Genomic DNA, 12251 nt, shown 5'->3' with positions numbered 1-12251 from the left:
GCTATTAACACATTCATCTTCTAAATTCAATGATTGGTTCTGCCAAACCAGATCAGATAACTCAAAGAACACTTCCAGAAGATGCTATTAGCAATTTCATCTTCCAAATTCAATGATTGGTTCTGCTAAACTAGATCAGATAACTCAAAGAACACTTCCAGAAGATGCTATTAGCAATTTCATCTTCCAAATTCAATGATTGGTTCTGCTAAACCAGATCAGATAACTCAAAGAACACTTCCAGAAGATGCTATTAGCAAATTCATCTTCCAAATTCAATGATTGGTTCTGCTAAACCAGATCAGATAACTCAAAGAACACTTCCAGAAGATGTTATTAGCAAATTCATCTTCCAAATTCAATGATTGGTTCTGCTAAACCAGATCAGATAACTCAAAGAACACTTCCAGAAGATGCTATGAGCCCATTGCACTTATTCCAGTTAAGGTTTGGACTGGGATATCACAGTACTTATTATATGTAGAGCCAGAATTTATAGATTCGAAGCATTTCCATGCTGCTACACTAAAAAGGGCTATATTCATAATTCTGCCAATTAAGAACAGATTTTCTCTTATTCTGCTTCCTCCATGTGCTGATGCTTTTCCATTGACAAAGAAATGATGGCTTTCATGGGATCCAAGAATAAAGTTGAACTGTTTATAAACATGTACATGAAGTGCCAAATTGACAGAAAGGATCTGTAAGGCTCTTGAATCTTATGACAATGAGCCACCTTCGAGTATCCAAAAGTATGTTCTTGATGAGTGCTGAAAATGGAATCTAGTATGGGTTGGAAGGAAAAAAGTTGTTCCACTTGAACCTGATGAAGTGGAAATGCTTCTAGGTTTCCTTAAAAACCATACACAAGGATCTGTATAGAGACATGTTTCCCATTGATATCAATGTCTCGTTTCTTTTTGCTGGAATCAATGCTACAAAGGTTGCCTTCTATTGTCTTAGTATATCTTTGAAAACAGATGTGCAAGAACTGAATGGTGATCGGTTGGAGCAATTGATGAGTAGATTTGTCAAATTCGACCTTGTTGTCGGTTATATCTAGCATAACAACCTTATTGTTCAAGATGGTGATGATTTGCTTATTTTGTATTCCATGTATTTAAAAGTATTAACATAAAGTGATATTCAGAAATCTTTAAATTATTTCAAAATTATGTTAATTCATAGAAGAATAAATTGAATTTCCAAAAATAAATTGAATCTCAAATAAATTGAACTTGAAATAGATAAAATTGTATCCAAAGTTCTGGCAAGCATAAGAATAATAAAAATTCAAATGTCTCAACAAATTATAAGCATAAGTATTTCTAAATTAATCAAGTTGACACAATTTAGAGTAATGATGTAGGCTTTTGTCTGGAAGATCTCAAACTTTGTCAAAATGCTTGTAGATGTGAAGTTTCTTCCAAACTGTCAAAATCTTAAGAGAGTTCAATTGCCAGATGCCTAATATCAACCTGCATTTGAGCCGCCTTTTCAGGTTTTCAACTCAAATCCTCCCTTTGATTACAAGATGCCCTTTGCGGGTTTTCACCTTGACCCCCCTTTTTCTTTTTTCTCTTTTTTTTTAAGCATAATATTTCTTGACAGAATCCGAGTTTATTGGATTTCTCAGAATTTTTCCATCCATTTCTGCTAAGATCAATGCTCCTCCGGAAAAAGCCTTTTTTACAATGTATGACCCTTCCCAATTAGGCATCCATTTCCCACGGAAATCTTTATGTATAGGCAAGATCTTTTTTAGTACTAGATCACCCTCTTGGAATTCTCTTGGATGTACTTTTTTGTCATGAGACTTCATCATCCGTTTTTGATACATCTGTCCATGGCAAATAGCTTTCAATCTTTTCTCTTCAATAAGGTTTAATTGATCAAATCTAGCTTGGATCCATTCAGATTCATCCAATTTTATTCTCTCAATATTCGGAGCGATGGAATCTCAACTTCAATTAGTAAGACTGCTTCCATCCCGTAGACTAAAGAAAAAGGCGTTGCCCCAGTAGATGTTCGAACAGTAGTTCGGTATGCATATAGAGCAAAAGGTAACTTTTCGTGCCAATCTTTATAAGTTTCAGTGGTCTTTGTAATGATTCTCTTGATGTTCTTATTTGCTGCTTCAACTGCCCCATTCATCTTTGGACGATATGCCACTGAGTTTGCATGTTTGATCTTAAATTGTGCACAAAGTTCGGTCATCATTTTGTTGTTCAAGTTCAGAGCATTATCTGTAATGATCCTTTCTGGTAAGCCATACCGGCAAACTATCTCTTTCTTTATGAATTTGTAGACTGTGGACCTCTTAATATTGGTATATGAAGCAGCTTCAACCCATTTGGTAAAATAATCAATTGCCACAAGGATGAAGCAATGTCCATTCGATGCTTTTGGTGTGATTGCCCCAATGACATCTATTCCCCACATAGAAAATGGCCAGAGTGCTGTCATTACATGTAAAGGAGATGGGGGTACATGAATCTTGTCTGCATATATCTGGCATTTATGACATTTCTTTTTATAATCAATGCAATCTGTGTACATGGTAGCCCAATAGTATCCATATCTCAGTATTTTTCTGGCCATGGAAAGACCATTTGCATGTGTTCCACATATTCCACTATGTACTTCTTCAATGACGTTTCGAGCTTCGCTGGTATTTAAACATCTCAATAGCATTTGATCATTGCTTCTTCTATACATAATCTCACCATCAAGAAAATATCCAGCAGCCATTCTTCTCAAGGTTCTTTTATCAATTTCCGATGCATTTGGTGGATAACTTTGATTTTTGATATATTGCAAGATATCATGATACCATGGTTTACCATCTACCTCTTCTTCCACACTATAACAATGTGCAGGAATTTCATATACTTGCATTTTGATTGGCATCATATCAACTTTCTTAGTTGCTTGAAACATAGCAGCTAATGTAGCCAAAGCATCTGCCATTTGATTTTCTTCTCGAGGGAGATAATTGAATGTAACTCTCTCAAATTCTTTCACTAATTCGAGGGTAAAATTTCGGTATTCCAACAATTTGGGATCTTTTGTTTCCCATTCTCCTCTCAATTGATACACCACTAACGATGAATCTCCATATATCTTGAGACATTTGATTTTTCTTTCTATAGCTGCTTTCAATCCCATGACACAAGCTTCATATTCCGCCATGTTATTGGTGCAAAAGAACTCCAGTCTACTTGTAAAGGGATAATAAATATTTTCTGGAGAAATTAACACTGCCCCGATTCCTCGTCCCAAAGCATTGGATGCTCCGTCAAAGTAAAGCTTCCAAGTTGCAAATTCATCATTTGTTCTGACTTCTTCATTCATGGATATGCTCAATAAATCTTCATCGGGAAAATTGAAGTTCAAAGGCTGATAATCATTTGATACACGACTGGCCAGAAAATCAGCTATGACACTTCCTTTTATTGCTTTTTGGTTGACATATACAATATCAAACTCAGATAATAACATCTGCCATCTAGCCATTCTGCCTGTCAAAGCTGGTGATTCCATTAAGAATTTCAAAGGATCAAGTTTTGATATCAGCCAAGTAGTATGGTATAGCATATATTGTCTGAGTCTTCGAGTAGTCCACACCAAGGCACAACATAATTTTTGTATTGGTGGATATCGAATTTCACAATCAGTAAATTTCTTGCTCAGATAATAAATAGCTTTTTCTTTCCTTCTAGATTCATCATGCTGTCCTAGTACACATCCCATCGAATTTTCGAAGACCGTCAAGTAGAGAATTAATGGTCTATCAGGCATTGGTGATACTAAAATTGGGGCATTGGATAAATATTTCTTAATAATATCCAAAGTTTCTTGACATTCTTCATTCCAGACTTCAGGATTGTTCTTTCGAAGTAATTTGAACACTGGATCACATTTGTCAGTTAATTGAGAAATGAACCGAGATATATAATTTAATCTTCCCAAAAAGCCTCGAACTTCTTTTTTTGTATTGGGTGGCGGGAGCTCTTGAATTGCTTTTACTTTATCTGGATCAATCTCAATTCCTTTTTTGCTGACCACAAATCCCAAAAGTTTCCCAGAAGTTACCCCAAAAGTGCATTTTGCGGGGTTGAGCTTTAATTGATACTTCCTCAATCTCTGGAAAAGCTTTCTCAGGTTTTGAATATGTTCTTCTTCAGTTCGGGATTTGGCAATCATGTCATCTACATATACTTCAATTTCTTTGTGCATCATGTCATGAAACAAAGTTACCATGGCTCTTTGATATGTTGCCCCTGCATTTTTCAATCCAAATGGCATCACTTTATAACAGAATGTGCCCCACATGGTTATAAATGTTGTTTTTTCCATGTCTTCGGGATTCATTTTTATCTGATTATATCCTGAAAAACCATCCATAAATGAAAACCACGCGTGCCCTGCAGTATTATCCACCAATGTGTCTATGTGGGGTAATGGAAAACTATCTTTCGGACTAGCTCTGTTGAGATCTCTGTAATCCACACACATTCGAACTTTTCCATTTTCTTTGGTACGGGAACAATGTTGGCCACCCATTCTGGGTACTTAGATGCCTGTAGGAAACCTGCATTGATCTGTTTCATCACTTCTTCTTTGATTTGTAACAACATTTCTGGCCTCATTCGTCTGAGCTTTTGTTGGACCGGTTTATATTCGGGATTGATTGGAAGCTTGTGTATCACTATATCTGTGCTTAAACCAGGCATATCTTGATAAGACCAGGCAAAGATATCTTTGAACTCTTGAAGGAGATTTATCAATTCTTGTTTTATCTGGATTGTCAGAGTAGTACCAATTTTCACCTCTTTTATTTCTTCATCTGTTCCCAAATTTACAGTCTCAATCTCTTCTTTGTGGGGTAGAATTTGTTTGTCTTCTTTTTCTACCAATCTTAATAGTTCAGTAGGAACATCACATTCCAGTTCATCCTCACCCATTGATTTCTTCCAGACATATAGGCTGCTCTAAATTTATCACTGGATTAAATTTAGGAATAAACATGCTATTAACACGGTGACACCTGCAAATTTAAGTCGGACATATTTCCGAAAGAATATAGTAAATTTATGAAATGTAAAAATGTAAGAAAATGTAAAGAATGATTACCATATGAAAATTTTAAAGAAAATTTCTTATATTTAACATAATTTATTTTACAAGATAACAAAAGGTTTCATATTTTTGAGCTAAACATAAAGATTAGTTCTGAATATTACTCTGCGTTAATATTAAAAACTATAGGAAGATCTTCAGTGGTCCAATTGTTGAGTGTTTCTCCAGGAAAACATGGGCGAATCCTATCCAAGTATTTGCCAGTCTTGTTGTCATTCATGATCATGTTGATAAATAATCCATTCATAGCTTCTTCAACTATGTCTTGGTCTTTCGTCAACTTTTCTTCTTTAAAGGCTTCAACAAGCTTCTGTTCTACATTAATTGTTCCCCCTGATCTGAATATGGTCTTCAACTGTGGAAAAAACATGTGTTCCCAAATGATTTCTTTCCCTTTCAACCTTGCCTTTCTGTCTTCACATCTTCTTTTCATCTCTTTGTTCTTTTGCTGTAAATTGGGCTTAAATCCAAGCCCAAAGCGATCTTTCTTCATCTGTATATTGACAGGAACTGAAATCCCTTGAAGATTCTTTCCTAACCCTTTCCCAGCTTTAGCTCCGATGCCTAAAGTTTGTTGTACCGTCATCTTGGTGCAATCAGACAATCTGGGATATGGAATTTTGCTTCCTTCTGCAATAAAGGTTGCATTTACAAATTCAAGAGCTCGGAAAGAGCATTCAAGAGCATCATCATTGGTGTCGATATATGGAACATCACTTGTTATTGACGCAATGATTTCTTCTTCAGCACCGACGCATATTAATTGTCCATCAACAACAAATTTCAATTTCTGATGTAATGAAGAAGGAACGGCTCCTGCTGAATGAATCCATGGTCTCCCTAATAGACAATTATATGTAGGGTGGATGTCCATCACCACAAAGTCAATATTGTACACGACTGGGCCAATTAACAACGGTATTTCCATTTTCCCAAGCACCTCTTTTTGAGTACCATCAAATGCTCGTACTACATTCTGATAACTTTTCATATGTGATTGATTCACAAGCATTCTTTGAAGTGTGACTAGAGGCATCAAGTTGAGAGCGGATCCATTGTCAATCAATACTCCTGGCAACACATGACCATGACAATGTGTCGTGATGTTCAAAGCTTTTACTGACCCCATTCCGCCTTCTGGTATTTCATCATCCGTGAATGTTATATAATTGTCAGCGGCTATATGTCCCACAATTCTGTCAAGTTTATTGAGGGATATATCTTCAGGGATAAAGGTTTGATTGAGAATTTTCATCAAAGCATTTCTATGTGCTTCTGAATTCATCAATAGATCAAGAATAGAAATTCTTGCTTGTTGTTTGTGTAGTTGTTCAACCACACTATACTCACTATGTTTCAAGAATTTCAAAATTCTTGAGCTTGTTTTTCTGTCACAGGCTCTTTGAATGCTGGAGGGGATTCATCATCAAATACCTTCTGAGGTATTGCCATGGCTTTTCCTTTTGCTTTCACTTGTTCTGAAGCATTGGATGTTTCGGGAGAGTAACATCTCCCACTTCTTGTAAAGAAACCGACTTCACTTATTGCTTCAGACGTCGATGTTGTATCCAAACTCTGTATTTTCTCTTCTATTTTTTCTAGAGAAACAGATCCTCCTACCATTGAAACATTGGTAGTATAATTCCAAGGTACCCTGCGAGTATCTTTGTATGGAAATGGTAGAGGAGTGGTGATAACTACTTTCGGCTTTATTGGTGCAGGAATCACCGTAGATGATTTCACATTAATGATCACAGGATCATTTGTTCTTTGACTAGGTTTAGAATCCTCTGATGAGCAAACATCATCTTCTTTTTTCCCTGGTTCTTCTTCAAAGAATTCTATTTCTCTGTTGTTCATCAATTTTTGCACCAAATCCCTAAATTCAGGACATAGTTGGATTTTATGCCCTTTCTCCTGATGATATTCACAATAATTCTTGCCTTCATTCTGCTTTGGCCTGAATTGTTGTGGAATTATACCGGCTAAAGAGAGTTGTTGGAATACCCAAACAAACGGAGATTTAATTTCAGAAATGTCAATTTTTGCTTTCTTTCTGTTCTCTTCCTGAATTGCATTTACGTTTTTATCTCCATGATTTGGCAATGGATGATTTGATGCAGATGGTGTATTAAATTCCAACTTCCCAGTGTTGATCAAATTTTGAACCACCCTTTTGAATTTTGAACCACCCTTTTGAATGCCAAACAGTTTCAATAGAATGACCCGTGATTCCTTCATGGTAAACACATTGTGCTTTTGTATCATACCAAGGAGGGAATGGTGGTTGCATGGGAACCAAAGGATAAAGCTGTATGACATCTGCTTTTAACAGTGAGTCATAGATCTCAGCATATGGTACTGGTAAAGGTGTAAAAGACACCCTTTCATTTTCCTTTCGAGATCCTCTGGAATCTGCTCGATTAGTCTTTGTTTCCTCTTTCTTAACCCTTGGCTGGGTTATTGTAACACTTTTCGATGAACCCTTGTTGTAAGAATTTGTATTGTTGACTTCATTCTCCTTTTTACGGTACGTAGGTCTTTTGGAACTAGACCCTTCATTTGATTCAATTTTGCCACTTTTCAAGACATTTTCAATGAGTTCTCCAGAAATGACCAAATCTGCAAAATTTCTGGTTGCATTCCCCATTAGATGATTTAAATAAGGAGCCTTCAATGTATGGACAAATATTACTGTGGCCTCTTTTTCTGACAAAGACGGTTGAACTTGGGCTGCCGTGTCACGCCATCTTTGGGCATACTGTCTGAATGTTTCATTATTCTTTTTCTCCAAATTTTGGAGAGTCCATCTATCAGGAACCATGTCTGTTACATGGCGGTACTGCTCTAAAAATGCTTTAGCCAGATCTTTCCAGGATCTAATGTTGGCTTTGGTCAATTGAGTATACCATTTTAAAGCCGGTCCTGTCAAACTATCCTGAAAGCAATGAATTAGCAATTTCTCGTCTTTCACATATCCTGCCATTCTGCGACAAAACATTGTAATGTGGGATGAAGGGCATGTAGTACCATCATATTTATCAAATTCAGGAGCTTTGAACTTGATGGGGAGGATTAAGTATGGAACCAAACTCAACTCACTAGCATCAAACCCATAGAATGATTCAGTTATTTCCACGGATTTCATTCGTTCTTCTAAGCTCTTGATCTGTCTGGTCAGTTCTTCATTTACTTTTTGTTTCTCATTCAGCTCATTCAAATCTGGGATTAAATGCTCAGTATTAAGATCCCCTATTTTCACATCTGATATAAGCGAATTTTTGCTTGAAGATGCAGGATTCACTTGTTGATCTTCATGTGGTTTGGCTTCTTGTAATGCAGATGTACGAGCATTAATTTGTATAGGTGTAGTACCAGAGTGATAAATTGGTTCTGGTGGAAAACCTAGAGGATATATGGGTTCTTGATCAAAAGATACAGGATTTTCAGGCATTTTTCCAATGATAGCCTGCCTTTTAAACATGTCCTCTATTTTCTTCATCATACTGTCTTGTGAATTTGCAATACTGGCTTCAATTTTTTCCAGCTTCATTCTCATTTCTTCTTGTTCTTTATGATGCTGTTCCTCAATACGCTGTATTTTATCCTCCATAATTCTTTTAGTAGCTTGTCTAGTACCGTAGTGATGTTGTATTTCTCTTTTGGCCAGAATAACTGCGATTGAAAAATCTTTTGATATTATTCTTTCCAAATTTTAATTAATGAATTTTATCTTAATAATAAAAATTATAAAATTATTCATAGAGAAAATTATGAAATGAATGATGAATGTATGCAAAATGTATGTATGCAAAAAGGTATTGATCCCAAAAAGTTAACTGTCATAGAACAACTTTCATCGGCATACAAAAGTTTCTTTATAATAGTTCATAACTACAGATAAGGCATAGCTTTCCTATTAAGCTCTATAACTTCTTTCATTAACCATGACACCTTCTTTCCGCACTTAGAAACTGGATCAACTTGATGCTCAATTATTTTGGCTTCAACAGCTAGTTCCCCAACATATCTAGCAACTTCGCTCATTTGAACCATGGCCTCGAACACCATATTACTTCTTTCTTCACTTCTTTCCACATAGAAATCAGTTGACTTTTGCCATTGTTCATTCATTCCTTCAAGAGTTTGCTCTAACTCAGTGATTCTGACTTGACAATTGTGCAGAATTTTTTCAAGATCTCTAATGCGTCTTCGCAGTGAAGCATTTTCCTCATTACTTTCTTTGAGATCATTAGGTCCTAGACGAACCTTTTCTTGAAATAATGACTCTTCAAGTTGCAAAATGTAAGCGTTAAACTCTGAGTTTTTGTTTCTAGACTGATCCAGATCTTCTTCGAGTTTTGTTCGTGCTTCTTGCGTTCTTTGATTAAGCTTCTGGATTTGAAGATCCTTGTTTCTGCATCTTTGCATCCAATTTCTAGCCACTTCCTGTTCTACCTCAAGTCTGGTGTTGAAATTTTTTCTTTCCAGCTCCCATTTTTCTTTTTCAACATTGTATTCTTCCATCTTTTGGCCTCTGACTTCAAGTTCAGCAATCAACTGGTTCATTTCAGATTCAAATCCCTTGAACATGATATTTTTCTCACCTTCAAATTTATTAAAGATGTCATTCTTCATTTCTTCTAAATCTTTGGCTCGATCTCTTTCTCTTTGCATTTCATTCATGATCTCGCGGTGTTCAGCCTTGCTTTTTATAATTCGCCTTCTTCTGTCGACCTCAAAATCTTCCATTTTTTGCTTTCCTTTCTCAAGGCTTTTGAGTAGACGGCTATTCTTTCCTTTCAGATCTTCAACTCGTCTTTTCTCGATGTTCAATTCTGGTCATCTGTATTGTTGTTTGGCTTGATCCTGATGTTTTCCGGGATTTATATAACTTCTGGTAATTTTTCTGTAATGCTCTGAACTCATCATCACCTTTTTCTTTATCTTTTCTCAACATTGCACATTGTGATGAATGAAAGTCAATGTCAACCCCCAACATAGCTTTATCTTGTCTCATTTGCTCTAATTCTTTCGACCAGCCTTCTCTTTCTGCTTCAAACTCAGCTCTCAAGATTTCAATTTCTGACGGAACCACCTTAATGCGATCTTCCATAGAGATATCCTCAATTTGATCTGGTAGAGGAATATTTTCATTTTTCCTGACAGATCTCCATTCTTCATAATCAGGAGTTAATATTTCTTTTGCTGCTTTAGCTCGGATACAAAAAGTTGTTTTCCAAGCTGTAACGGCTTCCATGATACTTCTTTTATAATTTTTGCTGTGGAATGCGAACTCAGATGACTGTAATCCAGCAGTGACAGGTACAAATTGACGACCTTCATACTGTCTTATAACCAGAAGTGGTGCATATCCAATTCCTCCCCATAATCCGAGCAGTATTATCCAGTTGTAATCACCACACCTGTAAAAGAATTCCCTTTGTATTTGCCACGGGGCTCGCCAAACAACGTCATTGCTTTGCAGATTTCGAAAGGCATTAATCCACATATCTTTCTTAATTTCTTTCGGCCATTCTTGCTCCAGAAATTCTTTTAATGGTGAGTAATCCGTATTAAAGCGTCGGTATGACACTTTTTCTGTCCTCCAGAAATGACTACGGATCCAAACATATAACAACTGGGTACACCCTGAGAATCGTCCACCTCCTAACTTTCTACAAGCATTTAACGATCTAAAGGTCTCTGCTAGGATTGCAGAAGCAGGATTAATCTTTTTCGGTAGCTGCTCAAACAAATCTACCACTACAGCTTCAACATATCCCAATACTTTTGGGAAGATGACCATACCATATATACCCAGAGCAAATAAATCGAAACGTACTTTAATATCTGGATGGCTCTGAATAAGTTCTCTAATGTTGGTCCAAGCAATGCCTTCGCTTTCGCCTTTTTGTTTTGTACGTGATGCCACCCATTCTTCTCGTACCCCGGCAATCTTTGCTAATTTAACTCGAAAGGGTTGAGTTTTAATTGACTTTGAATAGATTCGATTCTCCAAAGCCCCATCTATATGTAGCAAAGTTGTGTATTCTTCAATAGTAGGGACCAAATCCTCTTTATTGAGAGTGAAGCAATTGTACCCTGAATTCCAGAATTGAATTAGGGCTCGGAGTAATTCATCATCAACTTCTACATAGAGCAAATATGGGATGTCTCCGTAAGTCTGATAAAACTACAATTTTTTGTTTGAATCCCAGCTTTCCCAAATGCTTCGCAAATCTTGCATATCATTTCTTTTTAGTGAAACTGGAGCATAACTGGCCAAGTCAGATATATAATCATCCTGTAAACTGTCTCCTTCTTGTCTTTGTAAATCCTCAGCCCACTGTCTTACTTCTGAGTTCAGAATTACTTGATTTGAACACTTTTTATCCATAGATGAAGGCTTTCCAATGAGACAATTAACACAAGGATCAATGCCTTTTATCCTGTATGATGCTATGCAAACAGAAAAATAAAGAACACACAAAAAGAAAATAAATTAGTTTACATAATAAAGAAATTTAATAATAACATTTACATAAATATTTTTTATTTAAACATGCTTTTCTAAATTTAAATAATTTAAATATACATGTAATTTAAAGAAAATAAATAAACTAGAAAGTTAGAATACATTTCTCTTGTGTGTACACCTATTTTAGACAAAATTTCGGCATGACTTAGGATCGGAAGAGTTTCTAGGGTTTTCTATATGCAAGGTTTCAGATCTAAGAGTAAAGGTACCCGAATTGTTCTTGTTAGTGCCCCCTTGGGTTGCTAACCCTCAACCCTAGTCCATCACAGACTAAAGTGGATTGAGTTCAATTCGAGGGGATACATTTCTCTATGCCTGACACGGAGAATAAATTCTCACGAAGACATAGAGCATATGAACCCCGGAAGTTACTTGCTAGGTCTGACACGGAGAATAAATTCTCACGAAGACGTCGCTTTCACTCCCACTTAAAAGGGACAACTCAATTATAGAGCTTTATGTTATGCAATGCAAGTGTTGTGTGTGAGGAGAAATGTTCATACCTCTGACAGAAAAATAAATAATGAAATAAAATAATTGCAAATAAAATAAAATGAAACATATAAAT

The sequence above is a fragment of the Hibiscus syriacus genome, unplaced genomic scaffold (genome assembly GCF_006381635.1).
Source record: "Hibiscus syriacus cultivar Baekdansim isolate YM2019G1 unplaced genomic scaffold, ASM638163v2 tig00110057_pilon, whole genome shotgun sequence".
Lineage (NCBI taxonomy): Eukaryota > Viridiplantae > Streptophyta > Magnoliopsida > Malvales > Malvaceae > Hibiscus > Hibiscus syriacus.
The sequence above is the reverse complement of the archived record's forward strand: the minus strand, read 5'-3'. Positions refer to the sequence as shown.